Source organism: Pholcus phalangioides, unplaced genomic scaffold (assembly GCF_987345545.1).
Source record: "Pholcus phalangioides strain wild (caught in Gottingen) unplaced genomic scaffold, Ppha-v1.0 ptg000172l_1, whole genome shotgun sequence".
Lineage (NCBI taxonomy): Eukaryota > Metazoa > Arthropoda > Arachnida > Araneae > Pholcidae > Pholcus > Pholcus phalangioides.
In genome coordinates, this window is record NW_028301637.1 from 3,474,700 (window position 1) to 3,495,520 (window position 20,821).

The 20,821-nt window shown below is 42.8% G+C and overlaps 1 protein-coding gene and 18 non-coding genes across 19 annotated transcripts in view; 18 read left to right on the forward strand and 1 right to left on the reverse strand.

Annotated features, from left to right (window-relative positions):
* LOC149063392 (vesicle-associated membrane protein 3-like) overlaps positions 1 to 20,821 on the reverse strand; it is a 211,252-nt gene that overhangs the window by 98,645 nt on the left and 91,786 nt on the right. The gene's annotated exons all lie outside the window — the stretch shown is intronic.
* TRNAR-CCU (transfer RNA arginine (anticodon CCU)) lies at positions 338 to 410 on the forward strand. Its single transcript has one exon. It is a non-coding gene; the product is annotated as a tRNA-Arg (tRNA).
* Positions 1,275 to 1,347, forward strand: TRNAR-CCU (transfer RNA arginine (anticodon CCU)). Its single transcript has one exon. It is a non-coding gene; the product is annotated as a tRNA-Arg (tRNA).
* TRNAR-CCU (transfer RNA arginine (anticodon CCU)) lies at positions 1,438 to 1,510 on the forward strand. The gene has a single exon. It is a non-coding gene; the product is annotated as a tRNA-Arg (tRNA).
* On the forward strand, positions 2,529 to 2,601 carry TRNAR-CCU (transfer RNA arginine (anticodon CCU)). Its single transcript has one exon. It is a non-coding gene; the product is annotated as a tRNA-Arg (tRNA).
* Positions 3,304 to 3,376, forward strand: TRNAR-CCU (transfer RNA arginine (anticodon CCU)). Its single transcript has one exon. It is a non-coding gene; the product is annotated as a tRNA-Arg (tRNA).
* TRNAR-CCU (transfer RNA arginine (anticodon CCU)) lies at positions 4,552 to 4,624 on the forward strand. Its single transcript has one exon. It is a non-coding gene; the product is annotated as a tRNA-Arg (tRNA).
* TRNAR-CCU (transfer RNA arginine (anticodon CCU)) lies at positions 5,948 to 6,020 on the forward strand. The gene has a single exon. It is a non-coding gene; the product is annotated as a tRNA-Arg (tRNA).
* Positions 6,723 to 6,795, forward strand: TRNAR-CCU (transfer RNA arginine (anticodon CCU)). Its single transcript has one exon. It is a non-coding gene; the product is annotated as a tRNA-Arg (tRNA).
* On the forward strand, positions 9,673 to 9,745 carry TRNAR-CCU (transfer RNA arginine (anticodon CCU)). Its single transcript has one exon. It is a non-coding gene; the product is annotated as a tRNA-Arg (tRNA).
* TRNAR-CCU (transfer RNA arginine (anticodon CCU)) lies at positions 11,232 to 11,304 on the forward strand. The gene has a single exon. It is a non-coding gene; the product is annotated as a tRNA-Arg (tRNA).
* TRNAR-CCU (transfer RNA arginine (anticodon CCU)) lies at positions 12,007 to 12,079 on the forward strand. Its single transcript has one exon. It is a non-coding gene; the product is annotated as a tRNA-Arg (tRNA).
* TRNAR-CCU (transfer RNA arginine (anticodon CCU)) lies at positions 12,629 to 12,701 on the forward strand. The gene has a single exon. It is a non-coding gene; the product is annotated as a tRNA-Arg (tRNA).
* On the forward strand, positions 14,025 to 14,097 carry TRNAR-CCU (transfer RNA arginine (anticodon CCU)). The gene has a single exon. It is a non-coding gene; the product is annotated as a tRNA-Arg (tRNA).
* TRNAR-CCU (transfer RNA arginine (anticodon CCU)) lies at positions 14,800 to 14,872 on the forward strand. Its single transcript has one exon. It is a non-coding gene; the product is annotated as a tRNA-Arg (tRNA).
* Positions 15,900 to 15,972, forward strand: TRNAR-CCU (transfer RNA arginine (anticodon CCU)). The gene has a single exon. It is a non-coding gene; the product is annotated as a tRNA-Arg (tRNA).
* On the forward strand, positions 16,369 to 16,441 carry TRNAR-CCU (transfer RNA arginine (anticodon CCU)). Its single transcript has one exon. It is a non-coding gene; the product is annotated as a tRNA-Arg (tRNA).
* On the forward strand, positions 17,297 to 17,369 carry TRNAR-CCU (transfer RNA arginine (anticodon CCU)). Its single transcript has one exon. It is a non-coding gene; the product is annotated as a tRNA-Arg (tRNA).
* On the forward strand, positions 19,172 to 19,244 carry TRNAR-CCU (transfer RNA arginine (anticodon CCU)). Its single transcript has one exon. It is a non-coding gene; the product is annotated as a tRNA-Arg (tRNA).

Below are 20,821 nucleotides of genomic sequence, written 5' to 3' on the forward strand. Positions count from 1 at the left end.
AAGTTGAAAAAATGTTTTAAATTGGAAGGCTTCCCTCGTGGTCTAACAGATAAGGCATCGGTCTCCTAAACCGGGGATTGCGGGTTCGAGGGTAAGCTGGGAAGCCATTCTGATTTTTTTATTCAATTTGCATTAGGCCAAAAGAATTGCTCAAAGATGAAAAAATTGTTTAAGTTCGTAGGCCGCCCTCGTGGCCTAACGGATAAGGCATCGGTCTCCTAAACCTGCGATTGCGGGTTCGATGGTTAGCTGGGAAGCCATTCTGATTTTTTTGGTCAATTTGCATTAGGACAAAAGAATTGCTCAAAGATGAAAAAATTGTTTAAATTCATAGGGCGCCCTCGTGGCCTAACGGATAAGGCATCGGTCTCCTAAACCGGGGATTGCGGGTTCGAGTCCCGCCGAGGGTAAGCTGGGAAGATATTCTAATTATTTTGATCAATTTGCATTAGGACAAAAAGATTGCTTAAAGATGAAAAAATGTTTTAAATTTGAAGGCAGCCATCGTGAGCTAACGGATAAGGCATCGGTCTCCTAAACCGGAGATTGCGGGTTCGAGGGTAAGCTGGGAAGCCATTCTGATTTTTTTGGTCAATTTGCATTAGGACAAAAGAATTGCTTAAAGATGAAAAAATGTTTTAAATTAAAAGGCAGCCCTCGTGGCCTCACGGATAAGGCATCGGTCTCCTAAACCGGGAATTGCGGGTTTGAGTCCCGCCGAGGATAAGCTGGGATGTCATTCTGATTATTTTAATCAATTTGCATTAGGACAAAAGGATTGCTTAAAGATGAAAAAATGTTTTAAATTCGAACGCCGCCCTCGTGGCCTAACGGATAAGGCATCGGTCTCCTAAACCGGGGATTGCGGGTCCGAGGGTAAGCTGGGAAGCCATTCTGATTATTTTGATCAATTTGCATTAGAAAAGAAGGAATGCTTAAAGTTGAAAAAATGTTTTAAATTGGAAGGCTTCCCTCGTGGCCTAACAGATAAGACATCGGTCTCCTAACCGGGGATTGCGGGTTCGAGGGTAAGCTGGGAAGCCATTCTGATTTTTTTGGTCAATTTGCATTAGGACAAAAGAATTGCTCAAAGATGAAAAAATTGTTTAAGTTCGTAGGCCGCCCTCGTGGCCTAACGGATAAGGCATCGGTCTCCTAAACCTGCGATTGCGGGTTCGATGGTTAGCTGGGAAGCCATTCTGATTTTTTTGGTCAATTTGCATTAGGACAAAAGAATTGCTCAAAGATGAAAAAATTGTTTAAATTCATAGGCCGCCCTCGTGGCCTAACGGATAAGGCATCGGTCTCCTAAACCGGGGATTGCGGGTTCGAGTCCCGCCGAGGGTAAGCTGGGAAGATATTCTAATTATTTTGATCAATTTGCATTAGGACAAAAAGATTGCTTAAAGATGAAAAAATGTTTTAAATTTGAAGGCAGCCCTCGTGGCCTAACGGATAAGGCATCGGTCTCCTAAACCGGGGATTGCGGGTTCGAGTCCCGCCGAGGGTAAGCTGGGAAGATATTCTAATTATTTTGATCAATTTGCATTAGGACAAAAAGATTGCTTAAAGATGAAAAAATGTTTTAAATTTGAAGGCAGCCCTCGTGGCCTAACGGATAAGGCATCGGTCTCCTAAACCGGGGATTGCGGGTCCGAGGGTAAGCTGGGAAGCCATTCTGATTATTTTGATCAATTTGCATTAGAAAAAAAGGAATGCTTAAATTTGAAAAAATGTTTTAAATTTGAAGGCAGCCCTCGTGGCCTAACGGATAAGGCATCGGTCTCCTAAACCGGAGATTGCGGGTTCGAGGGTAAGCTGGGAAGCCATTCTGATTTTTTTGGTCAATTTGCATTAGGACAAAAGAATTGCTCAAAGATGAAAAAATTGTTTAAATTCGGAGGCCGCCCTCGTGGCCTAACGGATAAGGCATCGGTCTCCTAAACCGGGGATTGCGAGTTCGAGTCCCGCCGACGGTAAGCTGGGAAGATATTCTAATTATTTTGATCAATTTGCATTAGGACAAAAAGATTGCTTAAAGATGAAAAAATGTTTTAAATTTGAAGGCAGCCCTCGTGAGCTAACGACTAAGGCATCGGTCTCCTAAACCGAAGATTGCGGGTTCGAGGGTAAGCTGGGAAGCCATTCTGATTTTTTTGGTCAATTTGCATTAGGACAAAAGAATTGCTCAAAGATGAAAAAATTGTTTAAATTCGGAGGCCGCCCTCGTGGCCTAACGGATAAGGCATCGGTCTCCTAAACCGGGGATTGCGGGTTCGAGGGTAAGCTGGGAAGCCATTCTGATTATTTTGATCAATTTGCATGAGAAAAAAAGGAATGCTTAGAGTTGAAAAAATGTTTTAAATTTGAAGGCAGCTCTCGTGGCCTAACAGATAAGGCATCGGTCTCCTAAACCGGGGATTGCGGGTTCGAGGGTAAGCTGGGAAGCCATTCTGATTATTTTAATCAATTTGCATTAGGACAAAAGGATTGCTTAAAGATGAAAAAATGTTTTAAACTCGAACGCCGCCCTCGTGGCCTAACGGATAAGGCATCGGTCTCCTAAACCGGGGATTGCGGGTTCGAGTCCCGCCGAGGGTAAGTTGGGAAGCCATTCTGATTATTTTGATCAATTTGCATTAGGACAAAAGGATTGCTTAAAGATGAAAAAATGTTTTAAATTTGAAGGCAGCCCTCGTGAGCTAACGGATAAGGCATCGGTCTCCTAAACCGGAGATTGCGGGTTCGAGGGTAAGCTGGGAAGCCATTCTGATTTTTTTGGTCAATTTGCATTAGGACAAAAGAATTGCTCAAAGATGAAATAATTGTTTAAATTCGAAGGCCGCCCTCGTGGCCTAACGGATAACCCATCGGTCTCCTAAACCGGAGATTGCGGGTCCGAGGGTAAGCTGGGAAGCCATTCTGATTATTTTGATCAATTTGCATTAGAAAAAAAGGAATGCTTAAAGTTGAAAAAATGTTTTAAATTGGAAGGCTTCCCTCGTGGTCTAACAGATAAGGCATCGGTCTCCTAAACCGGGGATTGCGGGTTCGAGGGTAAGCTGGGAAGCCATTCTGATTTTTTTATTCAATTTGCATTAGGCCAAAAGAATTGCTCAAAGATGAAAAAATTGTTTAAGTTCGTAGGCCGCCCTCGTGGCCTAACGGATAAGGCATCGGTCTCCTAAACCTGCGATTGCGGGTTCGATGGTTAGCTGGGAAGCCATTCTGATTTTTTTGGTCAATTTGCATTAGGACAAAAGAATTGCTCAAAGATGAAAAAATTGTTTAAATTCATAGGGCGCCCTCGTGGCCTAACGGATAAGGCATCGGTCTCCTAAACCGGGGATTGCGGGTTCGAGTCCCGCCGAGGGTAAGCTGGGAAGATATTCTAATTATTTTGATCAATTTGCATTAGGACAAAAAGATTGCTTAAAGATGAAAAAATGTTTTAAATTTGAAGGCAGCCATCGTGAGCTAACGGATAAGGCATCGGTCTCCTAAACCGGAGATTGCGGGTTCGAGGGTAAGCTGGGAAGCCATTCTGATTTTTTTGGTCAATTTGCATTAGGACAAAAGAATTGCTTAAAGATGAAAAAATGTTTTAAATTAAAAGGCAGCCCTCGTGGCCTCACGGATAAGGCATCGGTCTCCTAAACCGGGAATTGCGGGTTTGAGTCCCGCCGAGGATAAGCTGGGATGTCATTCTGATTATTTTAATCAATTTGCATTAGGACAAAAGGATTGCTTAAAGATGAAAAAATGTTTTAAATTCGAACGCCGCCCTCGTGGCCTAACGGATAAGGCATCGGTCTCCTAAACCGGGGATTGCGGGTCCGAGGGTAAGCTGGGAAGCCATTCTGATTATTTTGATCAATTTGCATTAGAAAAAAAGGAATGCTTAAATTTGAAAAAATGTTTTAAATTTGAAGGCAGCCCTCGTGGCCTAACGGATAAGGCATCGGTCTCCTAAACCGGGGAGTTCGAGTCCCGCCGAGGGTAAGCTGGGAAGATATTCTAATTATTTTGATCAATTTGCATTAGGACAAAAAGATTGCTTAAAGATGAAAAAATGTTTTAAATTTGAAGGCAGCCCTCGTGAGCTAACGGCTAAGGCATCGGTCTCCTAAACCGGAGATTGCGGGTTCGAGGGTAAGCTGGGAAGCCATTCTGATTTTTTTGGTCAATTTGCATTAGGACAAAAGAATTGCTCAAAGATGAAAAAATTGTTTAAATTCGGAGGCCGCCCTCGTGGCCTAACGGATAAGGCATCGGTCTCCTAAACCGGGGATTGCGGGTTCGAGGGTAACCTGGGAAGCCACTCTGATTATTTTGATCAATTTGCATGAGAAAAAAAGGAATGCTTAGAGTTGAAAAAATGTTTTAAATTAGAAGGCAGCTCTCGTGGCCTAACAGATAAGGCATCGGTCTCCTAAACCGGGGATTGCGGGTTCGAGGGTAAGCTGGGAAGCCATTCTGATTATTTTAATCAATTTGCATTAGGACAAAAGGATTGCTTAAAGATGAAAAAATGTTTTAAATTCGAACGCCGCCCTCGTGGCCTAACGGATAAGGCATCGGTCTCCTAAACCGGGGATTGCGGGTTCGAGTCCCGCCGAGGGTAAGTTGGGAAGCCATTCTGATTATTTTGATCAATTTGCATTAGGACAAAAGGATTGCTTAAAGATGAAAAAATGTTTTAAATTTGAAGGCAGCCCTCGTGAGCTAACGGATAAGGCATCGGTCTCCTAAACCGGAGATTGCGGGTTCGAGGGTAAGCTGGGAAGCCATTCTGATTTTTTTGGTCAATTTGCATTAGGACAAAAGAATTGCTCAAAGATGAAATAATTGTTTAAATTCGAAGGCCGCCCTCGTGGCCTAACGGATAACCCATCGGTCTCCTAAACCGGAGATTGCGGGTCCGAGGGTAAGCTGGGAAGCCATTCTGATTATTTTGATCAATTTGCATTAGAAAAAAAGGAATGCTTAAAGTTGAAAAAATGTTTTAAATTTGAAGGCAGTCCTCGTGGCCTAACAGATAAGGCATCGGTCTCCTAAAACGGGGATTGCGGGTTCGAGGGTAAGCTGGGAAGCCATTCTGATTATTTTGATCAATTTGCATTAGGAAAAATAATTGCTTAAAGATGAAAAAATGTATTAAATTTCTAGGCAGCCCTCGTGGCCTAACGGATAAGGCATCGGTCTCCTAAACCTGCGATTGCGGGTTCGATGTTTAGCTGGGAAACCATTCTGATTTTTTTGGTCAATTTGCATTAGGACAAAAGAATTGCTCAAAGATGAAAAAATTGTTTAAATTCGTAGGCCGCCCTCGTGGCCTAACGGATAAGGCATCGGTCTCCTAAACCGGGGATTGCGGGTTCGAGTCCCGCCAAGGATAAGCTGGGTAGATATTCTAATTATTTTGATCAATTTGCATTAGGACAAAAAGATTGCTTAAAGATGAAAAAATGTTTTATATTTTAAGGCAGCTCTCGTGAGCTAACGGATAAGGCATCGGTCTCCTAAACCGGAGATTGCGGGTTCGAGGGTAAGCTGGGAAGCCATTCTGATTATTTTGATCAATTTGCATTAGGAAAAAAGGATTTCTTAAAGATGAAAAAATGTTTTAAATTAAAAGGCAGCCCTCGTGGCCTCACGGATAAGGCATCGGTCTCCTAAACCGGGGATTGCGGGTCCGAGGGTAAGCTGGGAAGCCATTCTGATTATTTTGATCAATTTGCATTAGAAAAAAAGGAATGCTTAAAGTTGAAAAAATGTTTTAAATTTGAAGGCAGCCCTCGTGCCCTAACAGATAAGGCATCGGTCTCCTAAACCGGGGATTGCGGGTTCGAGGGTAAGCTGGGAAGCCATTCTGATTTTTTTGGTCAATTTGCATTAGGACAAAAGAATTGCTCAAAGATGAAAAAATTGTTTAAATTCATAGGCCGCCCTCGTAGCCTAACGGATAAGGCATCGGTCTCCTAAACCGGTGATTGCGGGTTTGAGTCCCGCCGAGGGTAAGCTGGGAAGCCATTCTAATTATTTTGATCAATTTGCATTAGGACAAAAGGATTGCTTAAAGATGAAAAAATGTTTTAAATTTGAAGGCAGCCCTCGTGAGCTAACGGATAAGGCATCGGTCTCCTAAACCGGAGATTGCGGGATCGAGGGTAAGCTGGGAAGCCATTCTGATTTTTTTGGTCAATTTGCATTAGGACAAAAGAATTGCTCAAAGATAAAAAAATTGGTTAAATTCGGAGGCCGCCCTCGTGGCCTAACGGATAAGTCATCGGTCTCCTAAACCGGGGATTGCGGGTCCGAGGGTAAGCTGGGAAGCCATTCTGATTATTTTGATCAATTTGCATTAGAAAAAAAGGAATGCTTAAAGTTGAAAAAATGTTTTAAATTGGAAGGCTTCCCTCGTGGCCTAACAGATAAGGCATCGGTCTCCTAAACCGGGGATTGCGGGTTCGAGGGTAAGCTGGGAAGCCATTCTGATTTTTTTGGTCAATTTGCATTAGGCCAAAGGAATTGCTCAAAGATGAAAAAATTGTTTAAGTTCGTAGGCCGCCCTCGTGGCCCAACGGATAAGGCATCGGTCTCCTAAACCTGCGATTGCGGGTTCGATGGTTAGCTGGGAAGAAATTCTGATTTTTTTGGTCAATTTGCATTAGGACAAAAGAATTGCTCAAAGATGAAAAAATTGTTTAAATTCATAGGGCGCCCTCGTGGCCTAACGGATAAGGCATCGGTCTCCTAAACCGGGGATTGCGGGTTCGAGTCCCGCCGAGGGTAAGCTGGGAAGATATTCTAATTATTTTGATCAATTTGCATTAGGACAAAAAGATTGCTTAAAGATGAAAAAATGTTTTAAATTTGAAGGCAGCCCTCGTGAGTTAACGGATAAGGCATCGGTCTCCTAAACCGGAGATTGCGGGTTCGAGGGTAAGCTGGGAAGCCATTCTGATTTTTTTGGTCAATTTGCATTAGGACAAAAGAATTGCTTAAAGATGAAAAAATGTTTTAAATTAAAAGGCAGCCCTCGTGGCCTCACGGATAAGGCATCGGTCTCCTAAACCGGGGATTGCGGGTTCGAGGGTAAGCTGGGAAGCCATTCTGATTATTTTGATCAAATTGCATGAGAAAAAAAGGAATGCTTAGAGTTGAAAAAATGTTTTAAATTAGAAGGCAGCTCTCGTGGCCTAACAGATAAGGCATCGGTCTCCTAAACCGGGGATTGCGGGTTCGAGGGTAAGCTGGGAAGCCATTCTGATTATTTTGATCAATTTGCATTAGGACAAAAGGATTGCTTAAAGATGAAAAAATGTTTTAAATTTGAAGGCAGCCCTCGTGAGCTAACGGATAAGGCATCGGTCTCCTAAACCGGAGATTGCGGGTTCGAGGGTAAGCTGGGAAGCCATTCTGATTTTTTTGGTCAATTTGCATTAGGACAAAAGAATTGCTCAAAGATGAAATAATTGTTTAAATTCGAAGGCCGCCCTCGTGGCCTAACGGATAACCCATCGGTCTCCTAAACCGGAGATTGCGGGTCCGAGGGTAAGCTGGGAAGCCATTCTGATTATTTTGATCAATTTGCATTAGAAAAAAAGGAATGCTTAAAGTTGAAAAAATGTTTTAAATTTGAAGGCAGTCCTCGTGGCCTAACAGATAAGGCATCGGTCTCCTAAACCGGGGATTGCGGGTTCGAGGGTAAGCTGGGAAGCCATTCTGATTATTTTGATCAATTTGCATTAGGAAAAATAATTGCTTAAAGATGAAAAAATGTATTAAATTTCTAGGCAGCCCTCGTGGCCTAACGGATAAGGCATCGGTCTCCTAAACCTGCGATTGCGGGTTCGATGTTTAGCTGGGAAACCATTCTGATTTTTTTGGTCAATTTGCATTAGGACAAAAGAATTGCTCAAAGATGAAAAAATTGTTTAAATTCGTAGGCCGCCCTCGTGGCCTAACGGATAAGGCATCGGTCTCCTAAACCGGGGATTGCGGGTTCGAGTCCCGCCAAGGATAAGCTGGGTAGATATTCTAATTATTTTGATCAATTTGCATTAGGACAAAAAGATTGCTTAAAGATGAAAAAATGTTTTATATTTTAAGGCAGCTCTCGTGAGCTAACGGATAAGGCATCGGTCTCCTAAACCGGAGATTACGGGTTCGAGGGTAAGCTGGGAAGCCATTCTGATTATTTTGATCAATTTGCATTAGGAAAAAAGGATTTCTTAAAGATGAAAAAATGTTTTAAATTAAAAGGCAGCCCTCGTGGCCTCACGGATAAGGCATCGGTCTCCTAAACCGGGGATTGCGGGTTTGAGTCCCGCCGAGGATAAGCTGGGATGTCATTCTGATTAATTTAATCAATTTGCATTAGGACAAAAGGATTGCTTAAAGATGAAAAAATGTTTTAAATTCGAACGCCGCCCTCGTGGCCTAACGGATAAGGCATCTGTCTCCTAAACCGGGGATTGCGGGTCCGAGGGTAAGCTGGGAAGCCATTCTGATTATTTTGATCAATTTGCATTAGAAAAAAAGGAATGCTTAAAGTTGAAAAAATGTTTTAAATTTGAAGGCAGCCCTCGTGCCCTAACAGATAAGGCATCGGTCTCCTAAACCGGGGATTGCGGGTTCGAGGGTAAGCTGGGAAGCCATTCTGATTTTTTTGGTCAATTTGCATTAGGACAAAAGAATTGCTCAAAGATGAAAAAATTGTTTAAATTCATAGGCCGCCCTCGTAGCCTAACGGATAAGGCATCGGTCTCCTAAACCGGTGATTGCGGGTTTGAGTACCGCCGAGGGTAAGCTGGGAAGCCATTCTGATTATTTTAATCAATTTGCATTAGGACAAAAGGATTGCTTAAAGATGAAAAAATGTTTTAAATTCGAACGCCGCCCTCGTGGCCTAACGGATAAGGCATCGGTCTCCTAAACCGGGGATTGCGGGTCCGAGGGTAAGCTGGGAAGCCATTCTGATTATTTTGATCAATTTGCATTAGAAAAAAAGGAATGCTTAAATTTGAAAAAATGTTTTAAATTTGAAGGCAGCCCTCGTGGCCTAACGGATAAGGCATCGGTCTCCTAAACCGGGGAGTTCGAGTCCCGCCGAGGGTAAGCTGGGAAGATATTCTAATTATTTTGATCAATTTGCATTAGGACAAAAAGATTGCTTAAAGATGAAAAAATGTTTTAAATTTGAAGGCAGCCCTCGTGAGCTAACGGCTAAGGCATCGGTCTCCTAAACCGGAGATTGCGGGTTCGAGGGTAAGCTGGGAAGCCATTCTGATTTTTTTGGTCAATTTGCATTAGGACAAAAGAATTGCTCAAAGATGAAAAAATTGTTTAAATTCGGAGGCCGCCCTCGTGGCCTAACGGATAAGGCATCGGTCTCCTAAACCGCTGATTGCGGGTTCGAGGGTAAGCTGGGAAGCCATTCTGATTATTTTGATCAATTTGCATGAGAAAAAAAGGAATGCTTAGAGTTGAAAAAATGTTTTAAATTAGAAGGCAGCTCTCGTGGCCTAACAGATAAGGCATCGGTCTCCTAAACCGGGGATTGCGGGTTCGAGGGTAAGCTGGGAAGCCATTCTGATTATTTTAATCAATTTGCATTAGGACAAAAGGATTGCTTAAAGATGAAAAAATGTTTTAAATTCGAACGCCGCCCTCGTGGCCTAACGGATAAGGCATCGGTCTCCTAAACCGGGGATTGCGGGTTCGAGTCTCGCCGAGGGTAAGTTGGGAAGCCATTCTGATTATTTTGATCAATTTGCATTAGGACAAAAGGATTGCTTAAAGATGAAAAAATGTTTTAAATTTGAAGGCAGCCCTCGTGAGCTAACGGATAAGGCATCGGTCTCCTAAACCGGAGATTGCGGGTTCGAGTCCCGCCGAGGGAAAGCTGGGAAGCCATTCTGATTATTTTGATCAATTTGCATTAGGAAAAAAGAATTGCTCAAAGATGAAAAAATTGTTTAAATTCGAACGCCGCCCTCGTGGCCTAACGGATAAGGCATCCGTCTCCTAAACCGGGGATTGCGGGTTCGAGGGTAAGCTGGGAAGCCATTCTGATTATTTTGATCAATTTGCATGAGAAAAAAAGGAATGCTTAGAGTTGAAAAAATGTTTTAAATTAGAAGGCAGCTCTCGTGGCCTAACAGATAAGGCATCGGTCTCCTAAACCGGGGATTGCGGGTTCGAGGGTAAGCTGGGAAGCCATTCTGATTATTTTGATCAATTTGCATTAGAAAAAAAGGAATGCTTAAAGTTGAAAAAATGTTTTAAATTTGAAGGCAGTCCTCGTGGCCTAACAGATAAGGCATCGGTCTCCTAAACCGGGGATTGCGGGTTCGAGGGTAAGCTGGGAAGCCATTCTGATTATTTTGATCAATTTGCATTAGGAAAAATAATTGCTTAAAGATGAGAAAATGTATTAATTTTCTAGGCAGCCCTCGTGGCCTAACGGATAAGGCATCGGTCTCCTAAACCTGCGATTGCGGGTTCGATGTTTAGCTGGGAAACCATTCTGATTTTTTTGGTCAATTTGCATTAGGACAAAAGAATTGCTCAAAGATGAAAAAATTGTTTAAATTCGTAGGCCGCCCTCGTGGCCTAACGGATAAGGCATCGGTCTCCTAAAGCGGGGATTGCGGGTTCGAGTCCCGCCAAGGATAAGCTGGGTAGATATTCTAATTATTTTGATCAATTTGCATTAGGACAAAAAGATTGCTTAAAGATGAAAAAATGTTTTATATTTTAAGGCAGCTCTCGTGAGCTAACGGATAAGGCATCGGTCTCCTAAACCGGAGATTGCGGGTTCGAGGGTAAGCTGGGAAGCCATTCTGATTATTTTGATCAATTTGCATTAGGAAAAAAGGATTGCTTAAAGATGAAAAAATGTTTTAAATTAAAAGGCAGCCCTCGTGGCCTCACGGATAAGGCATCGGTCTCCTAAACCGGGGATTGCGGGTCCGAGGGTAAGCTGGGAAGCCATTCTGATTATTTTGATCAATTTGCATTAGAAAAAAAGGAATGCTTAAAGTTGAAAAAATGTTTTAAATTTGAAGGCAGCCCTCGTGCCCTAACAGATAAGGCATCGGTCTCCTAAACCGGGGATTGCGGGTTCGAGGGTAAGCTGGGAAGCCATTCTGATTTTTTTGGTCAATTTGCATTAGGACAAAAGAATTGCTCAAAGATGAAAAAATTGTTTAAATTCATAGGCCGCCCTCGTAGCCTAACGGATAAGGCATCGGTCTCCTAAACCGGTGATTGCGGGTTTGAGTCCCGCCGAGGGTAAGCTGGGAAGCCATTCTAATTATTTTGATCAATTTGCATTAGGACAAAAGGATTGCTTAAAGATGAAAAAATGTTTTAAATTTGAAGGCAGCCCTCGTGAGCTAACGGATAAGGCATCGGTCTCCTAAACCGGAGATTGCGGGATCGAGGGTAAGCTGGGAAGCCATTCTGATTTTTTTGGTCAATTTGCATTAGGACAAAAGAATTGCTCAAAGATAAAAAAATTGGTTAAATTCGGAGGCCGCCCTCGTGGCCTAACGGATAAGTCATCGGTCTCCTAAACCGGGGATTGCGGGTCCGAGGGTAAGCTGGGAAGCCATTCTGATTATTTTGATCAATTTGCATTAGAAAAAAAGGAATGCTTAAAGTTGAAAAAATGTTTTAAATTGGAAGGCTTCCCTCGTGGCCTAACAGATAAGGCATCGGTCTCCTAAACCGGGGATTGCGGGTTCGAGGGTAAGCTGGGAAGCCATTCTGATTTTTTTGGTCAATTTGCATTAGGCCAAAGGAATTGCTCAAAGATGAAAAAATTGTTTAAGTTCGTAGGCCGCCCTCGTGGCCCAACGGATAAGGCATCGGTCTCCTAAACCTGCGATTGCGGGTTCGATGGTTAGCTGGGAAGAAATTCTGATTTTTTTGGTCAATTTGCATTAGGACAAAAGAATTGCTCAAAGATGAAAAAATTGTTTAAATTCATAGGGCGCCCTCGTGGCCTAACGGATAAGGCATCGGTCTCCTAAACCGGGGATTGCGGGTTCGAGTCCCGCCGAGGGTAAGCTGGGAAGATATTCTAATTATTTTGATCAATTTGCATTAGGACAAAAAGATTGCTTAAAGATGAAAAAATGTTTTAAATTTGAAGGCAGCCCTCGTGAGTTAACGGATAAGGCATCGGTCTCCTAAACCGGAGATTGCGGGTTCGAGGGTAAGCTGGGAAGCCATTCTGATTTTTTTGGTCAATTTGCATTAGGACAAAAGAATTGCTTAAAGATGAAAAAATGTTTTAAATTAAAAGGCAGCCCTCGTGGCCTCACGGATAAGGCATCGGTCTCCTAAACCGGGGATTGCGGGTTCGAGGGTAAGCTGGGAAGCCATTCTGATTATTTTGATCAAATTGCATGAGAAAAAAAGGAATGCTTAGAGTTGAAAAAATGTTTTAAATTAGAAGGCAGCTCTCGTGGCCTAACAGATAAGGCATCGGTCTCCTAAACCGGGGATTGCGGGTTCGAGGGTAAGCTGGGAAGCCATTCTGATTATTTTAATCAATTTGCATTAGGACAAAAGGATTGCTTAAAGATGAAAAAATGTTTTAAATTCGAACGCCGCCCTCGTGGCCTAACGGATAAGGCATCGGTCTCCTAAACCGGGGATTGCGGGTTCGAGTCCCGCCGAGGGTAAGTTGGGAAGCCATTCTGATTATTTTGATCAATTTGCATTAGGACAAAAGGATTGCTTAAAGATGAAAAAATGTTTTAAATTTGAAGGCAGCCCTCGTGAGCTAACGGATAAGGCATCGGTCTCCTAAACCGGAGATTGCGGGTTCGAGGGTAAGCTGGGAAGCCATTCTGATTTTTTTGGTCAATTTGCATTAGGACAAAAGAATTGCTCAAAGATGAAATAATTGTTTAAATTCGAAGGCCGCCCTCGTGGCCTAACGGATAACCCATCGGTCTCCTAAACCGGAGATTGCGGGTCCGAGGGTAAGCTGGGAAGCCATTCTGATTATTTTGATCAATTTGCATTAGAAAAAAAGGAATGCTTAAAGTTGAAAAAATGTGTTAAATTTGAAGGCAGTCCTCGTGGCCTAACAGATAAGGCATCGGTCTCCTAAACCGGGGATTGCGGGTTCGAGGGTAAGCTGGGAAGCCATTCTGATTATTTTGATCAATTTGCATTAGGAAAAATAATTGCTTAAAGATGAGAAAATGTATTAATTTTCTAGGCAGCCCTCGTGGCCTAACGGATAAGGCATCGGTCTCCTAAACCTGCGATTGCGGGTTCGATGTTTAGCTGGGAAACCATTCTGATTTTTTTGGTCAATTTGCATTAGGACAAAAGAATTGCTCAAAGATGAAAAAATTGTTTAAATTCGTAGGCCGCCCTCGTGGCCTAACGGATAAGGCATCGGTCTCCTAAAGCGGGGATTGCGGGTTCGAGTCCCGCCAAGGATAAGCTGGGTAGATATTCTAATTATTTTGATCAATTTGCATTAGGACAAAAAGATTGCTTAAAGATGAAAAAATGTTTTATATTTTAAGGCAGCTCTCGTGAGCTAACGGATAAGGCATCGGTCTCCTAAACCGGAGATTGCGGGTTCGAGGGTAAGCTGGGAAGCCATTCTGATTATTTTGATCAATTTGCATTAGGAAAAAAGGATTGCTTAAAGATGAAAAAATGTTTTAAATTAAAAGGCAGCCCTCGTGGCCTCACGGATAAGGCATCGGTCTCCTAAACCGGGGATTGCGGGTCCGAGGGTAAGCTGGGAAGCCATTCTGATTATTTTGATCAATTTGCATTAGAAAAAAAGGAATGCTTAAAGTTGAAAAAATGTTTTAAATTTGAAGGCAGCCCTCGTGCCCTAACAGATAAGGCATCGGTCTCCTAAACCGGGGATTGCGGGTTCGAGGGTAAGCTGGGAAGCCATTCTGATTTTTTTGGTCAATTTGCATTAGGACAAAAGAATTGCTCAAAGATGAAAAAATTGTTTAAATTCATAGGCCGCCCTCGTAGCCTAACGGATAAGGCATCGGCCTCCTAAACCGGTGATTGCGGGTTTGAGTCCCGCCGAGGGTAAGCTGGGAAGCCATTCTAATTATTTTGATCAATTTGCATTAGGACAAAAGGATTGCTTAAAGATGAAAAAATGTTTTAAATTTGAAGGCAGCCCTCGTGAGCTAACGTATAAGGCATCGGTCTCCTAAACCGGAGATTGCGGGATCGAGGGTAAGCTGGGAAGCCATTCTGATTTTTTTGGTCAATTTGCATTAGGACAAAAGAATTGCTCAAAGATAAAAAAATTGGTTAAATTCGGAGGCCGCCCTCGTGGCCTAACGGATAAGTCATCGGTCTCCTAAACCGGGGATTGCGGGTCCGAGGGTAAGCTGGGAAGCCATTCTGATTATTTTGATCAATTTGCATTAGAAAAAAAGGAATGCTTAAAGTTGAAAAAATGTTTTAAATTGGAAGGCTTCCCTCGTGGCCTAACAGATAAGGCATCGGTCTCCTAAACCGGGGATTGCGGGTTCGAGGGTAAGCTGGGAAGCCATTCTGATTTTTTTGGTCAATTTGCATTAGGCCAAAGGAATTGCTCAAAGATGAAAAAATTGTTTAAGTTCGTAGGCCGCCCTCGTGGCCCAACGGATAAGGCATCGGTCTCCTAAACCTGCGATTGCGGGTTCGATGGTTAGCTGGGAAGAAATTCTGATTTTTTTGGTCAATTTGCATTAGGACAAAAGAATTGCTCAAAGATGAAAAAATTGTTTAAATTCATAGGGCGCCCTCGTGGCCTAACGGATAAGGCATCGGTCTCCTAAACCGGGGATTGCGGGTTCGAGTCCCGCCGAGGGTAAGCTGGGAAGATATTCTAATTATTTTGATCAATTTGCATTAGGACAAAAAGATTGCTTAAAGATGAAAAAATGTTTTAAATTTGAAGGCAGCCCTCGTGAGTTAACGGATAAGGCATCGGTCTCCTAAACCGGAGATTGCGGGTTCGAGGGTAAGCTGGGAAGCCATTCTGATTTTTTTGGTCAATTTGCATTAGGACAAAAGAATTGCTTAAAGATGAAAAAATGTTTTAAATTAAAAGGCAGCCCTCGTGGCCTCACGGATAAGGCATCGGTCTCCTAAACCGGGGATTGCGGGTTTGAGTCCCGCCGAGGATAAGCTGGGATGTCATTCTGATTATTTTAATCAATTTGCATTAGGACAAAAGGATTGCTTATAGATGAAAAAATGTTTTAAATTCGAACGCCGCCCTCGTGGCCTAACGGATAAGGCATCGGTCTCCTAAACCGGGGATTGCGGGTTCGAGGGTAAGCTGGGAAGCCATTCTGATTATTTTGATCAATTTGCATTAGAAAAAAAGGAATGCTTAAATTTGAAAAAATGTTTTAAATTTGAAGGCAGCCCTCGTGGCCTAACGGATAAGGCATCGGTCTCCTAAACCGGGGATTGCGAGTTCGAGTCCCACCGAGGGTAAGCTGGGAAGATATTCTAATTATTTTGATCAATTTGCATTAGGACAAAAAGATTGCTTAAAGATGAAAAAATGTTTTAAATTTGAAGGCAGCCCTCGTGAGCTAACGGCTAAGGCATCGGTCTCCTAAACCGGAGATTGCGGGTTCGAGGGTAAGCTGGGAAGCCATTCTGATTTTTTTGGTCAATTTGCATTAGGACAAAAGAATTGCTCAAAGATGAAAAAATTGTTTAAATTCGGAGGCCGCCCTCGTGGCCTAACGGATAAAGCATCGGTCTCCTAAACCGGGATTGCGGGTTCGAGGGTAAGCTGGGAAGCCATTCTGATTATTTTAATCAATTTGCATTAGGACAAAAGGATTGCTTAAAGATGAAAAAATGTTTTAAATTCGAACGCCGCCCTCGTGGCCTAACGGATAAGGCATCGGTCTCCTAAACCGGGGATTGCGGGTTTGAGTCCCGCCGAGGATAAGCTGGGATGTCATTCTGATTAGTTTAATCAATTTGCATTAGGACAAAAGGATTGCTTAAAGATGAAAAAATGTTTTAAATTTGAAGGCAGCTCTCGTGGCCTAACAGATAAGGCATCGGTCTCCTAAACCGGGGATTGCGGGTTCGAGGGTAAGCTGGGAAGCCATTCTGATTATTTTGATCAATTTGCATTAGGAAAAAAGAATTGCTTAAAGATGAAAAAATGTATTAAATTTCTAGGCAGCCCTCGTGGCCTAACGGATAAGGCATCGGTCTCCTAAACCTGCGATTGCGGGTTCGATGGTTAGCTGGGAAACCATTCTGATTTTTTTGGTCAATTTGCATTAGGACAAAAGAATTGCTCAAAGATGAAAAAATTGCTTAAATTCGTAGGCCGCCCTCGTGGCCTAACGGATAAGGCATCGGTCTCCTAAACCGGGGATTGCGGGTTTGAGTCCCGCCGAGGGTAAGCTGGGTAGATATTCTAATTATTTTGATCAATTTGCATTAGGACAAAAGAATTGCTCAAAGATGAAAAAATTGTTTAAATTCGAAGGCTGCCCTCATGGCCTAAGGGATAAGGCATCGGTCTCCTAAACCGGGGATTACGGGTTCGAGGGTAAGCTGGGAAGCCATTCTGATTATTTTGATCAATTTGCATTAGGACAAAAGGATTGCTTAAAGATGAAAAAATGTTTTAAATTTTAAGGCAGCCCTCGTGAGCTAACGGATAAGGCATCGGTCTCCTAAACCGGAGATTGCGGGTTCGAGGGTAAGCTGGGAAGCCATTCTGATTTTTTTCGTCAATTCGCATTAGGACAAAAGAATTGCTCAAAGATGAAAAAATTGTTTAAATTCGAAGGCCGCCCTCGTGGCCTAACGGATAACCCATCGGTCTCCTAAACCGGGGATTGCGGGTCCGAGGGTAAGCTGGGAAGCCATTCTGATTATTTTGATGAATTTGCATTAGAAAAAAAGGAATGCTTAAAGTTGAAAAAATGTTTTAAATTTGAAGGCAGCCCTCGTGGCCTAACAGATAAGGCATCGGTCTCCTAAACCGGGGATTGCGGGTTCGAGGGTAAGCTGGGAAGCCATTCTGATTATTTTGATCAATTTGCATTAGGAAAAAAGAATTGCTTAAAGATGAAAAAATGTATTAAATTTCTAGGCAGCCCTCGTGGCCTAACGGATAAGGCATCGGTCTCCTAAACCTGCGATTGCGGGTTCGATGGTTAGCTGGGAAACCATTCTGATTTTTTTGGTCAATTTGCATTAGGACAAAAGAATTGCTCAAAGATGAAAAAATTGTTTAAATTCGTAGGCAGCCCTCATGGCCTAACGGATAAGGCATCGGTCTCCTAAACCGGGGATTGCGGGTTCGAGTCCCGCCGAGGGTAAGCTGGGTAGATATTCTAATTATTTTGATCAATTTGCATTAGGACAAAAAGATTGCTTAAAGATGAAAAAATGTTTTAAATTTTAAGGCACCCCTCGTGAGCTAACGGATAAGGCATCGGTCTCCTAAACCGGAGATTGCGGGTTCGAGGGTAAGCTGGGAAGCCATTCTGATTTTTTTGGTCAATTTGCATTAGGACAAAAGAATTGCTCAAAGATGAAAAAATGTTTTAAATTTGAAGGCAGCTCTCGTGGCCTAACAGATAAGGCATCGGTCTCCTAAACCGGGGATTGCGGGTTCAAGGGTACGCTGGGAAGCCATTCTGATTATTTTGATCAATTTGCATTAGGAAAAAAGGATTGCTTAAAGATGAAAAAATGTTTTAAATTAAAAGGCAGCCCTCGTGGCCTCACGGATAAGGCATCGGTCTCCTAAACCGGGGATTGCGGGTTTGAGTCCCGCCGAGGATAAGCTGGGATGTCATTCTGATTATTTTAATCAATTTGCATTAGGACAAAAGGATTGCTTAAAGATGAAAAAATGTTTTAAATTCGAACGCCGCCCTCGTGGCCTAACGGATAAGGCATCGGTCTCCTAAACCGGGGATTGCGGGTCCGAGGGTAAGCTGGGAAGCCATTCTAATTATTTTGATCAATTTGCATTAGGAAAAAAGGATTGCTTAAAGATGAAAAAATGTTTTAAATTAAAAGGCAGCCCTCGTGGCCTCACGGATAAGGCATCGGTCTCCTAAACCGGGGATTGCGGGTTTGAGTCCCGCCGATGATAAGCTGGGATGTCATTATGATTATTTTAATCCTTTTGCATTAGGACAAAAGGATTGCTCAAAGATGAAAAAATGTTTTAAATTCGAACGCCGCCCTCGTGGCCTAACGGATAAGGCATCGGTCTCCTAAACCGGGGATTGCGTGTCCGAGGGTAAGCTGGGAAGCCATTCTGATTATTTTGATCAATTTGCATTAGAAAAAAAGGAATGCTTAAAGTTGAAAAAATGTTTTAAATTAAAAGGCAGCCCTCGTGGCCTCACGGATAAGGCATCGGTCTCCTAAACCGGGGATTGCGGGTTTGAGTCCCGCCGAGGATAAGCTGGGATGTCATTCTGATTATTTTAATCAATTTGCATTAGGACAAAAGGATTGCTTAAAGATGAAAAAATGTTTTAAATTTGAAGGCAGCCCTCGTCAGCTAACGGATAAGGCATCGGTCTCCTAAACCGGAGATTGCGGGTTCGAGGGTAAGCTGGGAAGCCATTCTGATTTTTTTGGTCAATTTGCATTAGGACAAAAGAATTGCTCAAAGATAAAAAAATTGTTTAAATTCGGAGGCCGCCCTCGTGGCCTAACGGATAACCCATCGGTCTCCTAAACCGGGGATTGCGGGTCCGAGGGTAAGCTGGGAAGCCATTCTGATTATTTTGATGAATTTGCATTAGAAAAAAAGGAATGCTTAAAGTTGAAAAAATGTTTAAATTTGAAGGCAGCCCTCGTGGCCTAACAGATAAGGCATCGGTCTCCTAAACCGGGGATTGCGGGTTCGAGGGTAAGCTGGGAAGCCATTCTGATTATTTTGAACAATTTGCATTAGGAAAAAAGAATTGCTTAAAGATGAAAAAATGTATTAAATTTCTAGGCAGCCCTCGTGGCCTAACGGATAAGGCATCGGTCTCCTAAACCTGCGATTGCGGGTTCGATGGTTAGCTGGGAAACCATTCTGATTTTTTTGGTCAATTTGCATTAGGACAAAAGAATTGCTCAAAGATGAAAAAATTGTTTAAATTCGTAGGCAGCCCTCGTGGCCTAACGGATAAGGCATCGGTCTCCTAAACCGGGGATTGCGGGTTCGAGTCCCGCCGAGGGTAAGCTGGGTAGATATTCTAATTATTTTGATCAATTTGCATTAGGACAAAAAGATTGCTTAAAGATGAAAAAATGTTTTAAATTTTAAGGCACCCCTCGTGAGCTAACGGATAAGGCATCGGTCTCCTAAACCGGAGATTGCGGGTTCGAGGTTAAGCTGGGAAGCCATTCTGATTATTTTGATCAATTTGCATTAGGAAAAAAGGATTGCTTAAAGATGAAAAAATGTTTTAAATTAAAAGGCAGCCCTCGTGGCCTCACGGATAAGGCATCGGTCTCCTAAACCGGGGATTGCGGGTTTGAGTCCCGCCGAGGATAAGTTGGGATGTCATTCTGATTATTTTAATCAATTTGCATTAGGACAAAAGGATTGCTTAAAGATGAAAAAATGTTTTAAATTCGAACGCCGCCCTCGTGGCCTAACGGATAAGGCATCGGTCTCCTAAACCGGGGATTGCGGGTCCGAGGGTAAGCTGGGAAGCGATTCTAATTATTTTGATCAATTTGCATTAGGAAAAAAGGATTGCTTAAAGTTGAAAAAATGTTTTAAATTAAAAGGCAGCCCTCGTGGCCTCACGGATAAGGCATCGGTCTCCTAAACCGGGGATTGCGGGTTTGAGTCCCGCCGATGATAAGCTGGGATGTCATTATGATTATTTTAATCCTTTTGCATTAGGACAAAAGGATTGCTTAAAGATGAAAAAATGTTTTAAATTCGAACGCCGCCATCGTGGCCTAACGGATAAGGCATCGGTCTCCTAAACCGGGGATTGCGTGTCCGAGGGTAAGCTGGGAAGCCATTCTGATTATTTTGATCAATTTGCATTAGAAAAAAAGGAATGCTTAAAGTTGAAAAAATGTTTTAAATTAAAAGGCAGCCCTCGTGGCCTCACGGATAAGGCATCGGTCTCCTAAACCGGGGATTGCGGGTTTGAGTCCCGCCGAGGATAAGCTGGGATGTCATTCTGATTATTTTAATCAATTTGCATTAGGACAAAAGGATTGCTTAAAGATGAAAAAATGTTTTAAATTTGAAGGCAGCCCTCGTCAGCTAACGGATAAGGCATCGGTCTCCTAAACCGGAGATTGCGGGTTCGAGGGTAAGCTGGGAAGCCATTCTGATTTTTTTGGTCAATTTGCATTAGGACAAAAGAATTGCTCAAAGATAAAAAAATTGTTTAAATTCGGAGGCCGCCCTCGTGGCCTAACGGATAACCCATCGGTCTCCTAAACCGGAGATTGCGGGTCCGAGGGTAAGCTGGGAAGCCATTCTGATTATTTTGATCAATTTGCATTAGAAAAAAAGGAATGCTTAAAGTTGAAAAAATGTTTTAAATTTGAAGGCAGCCCTCGTGGCCTAACAGATAAGGCATCGCTCTCCTAAACCGGGGATTGCGGGTTCGAGGGTAAGCTGGGAAGCCATTCTGATTATTTTGATCAATTTGCATTAGGAAAAAAGAATTGCTTAAAGATGAAAAAATGTATTAAATTTCTAGGCAGCCCTCGTGGCCTAACGGATAAGGCATCGGTCTCCTAAACCTGCGATTGCGGGTTCGATGGTTAGCTGGGAAACCATTCT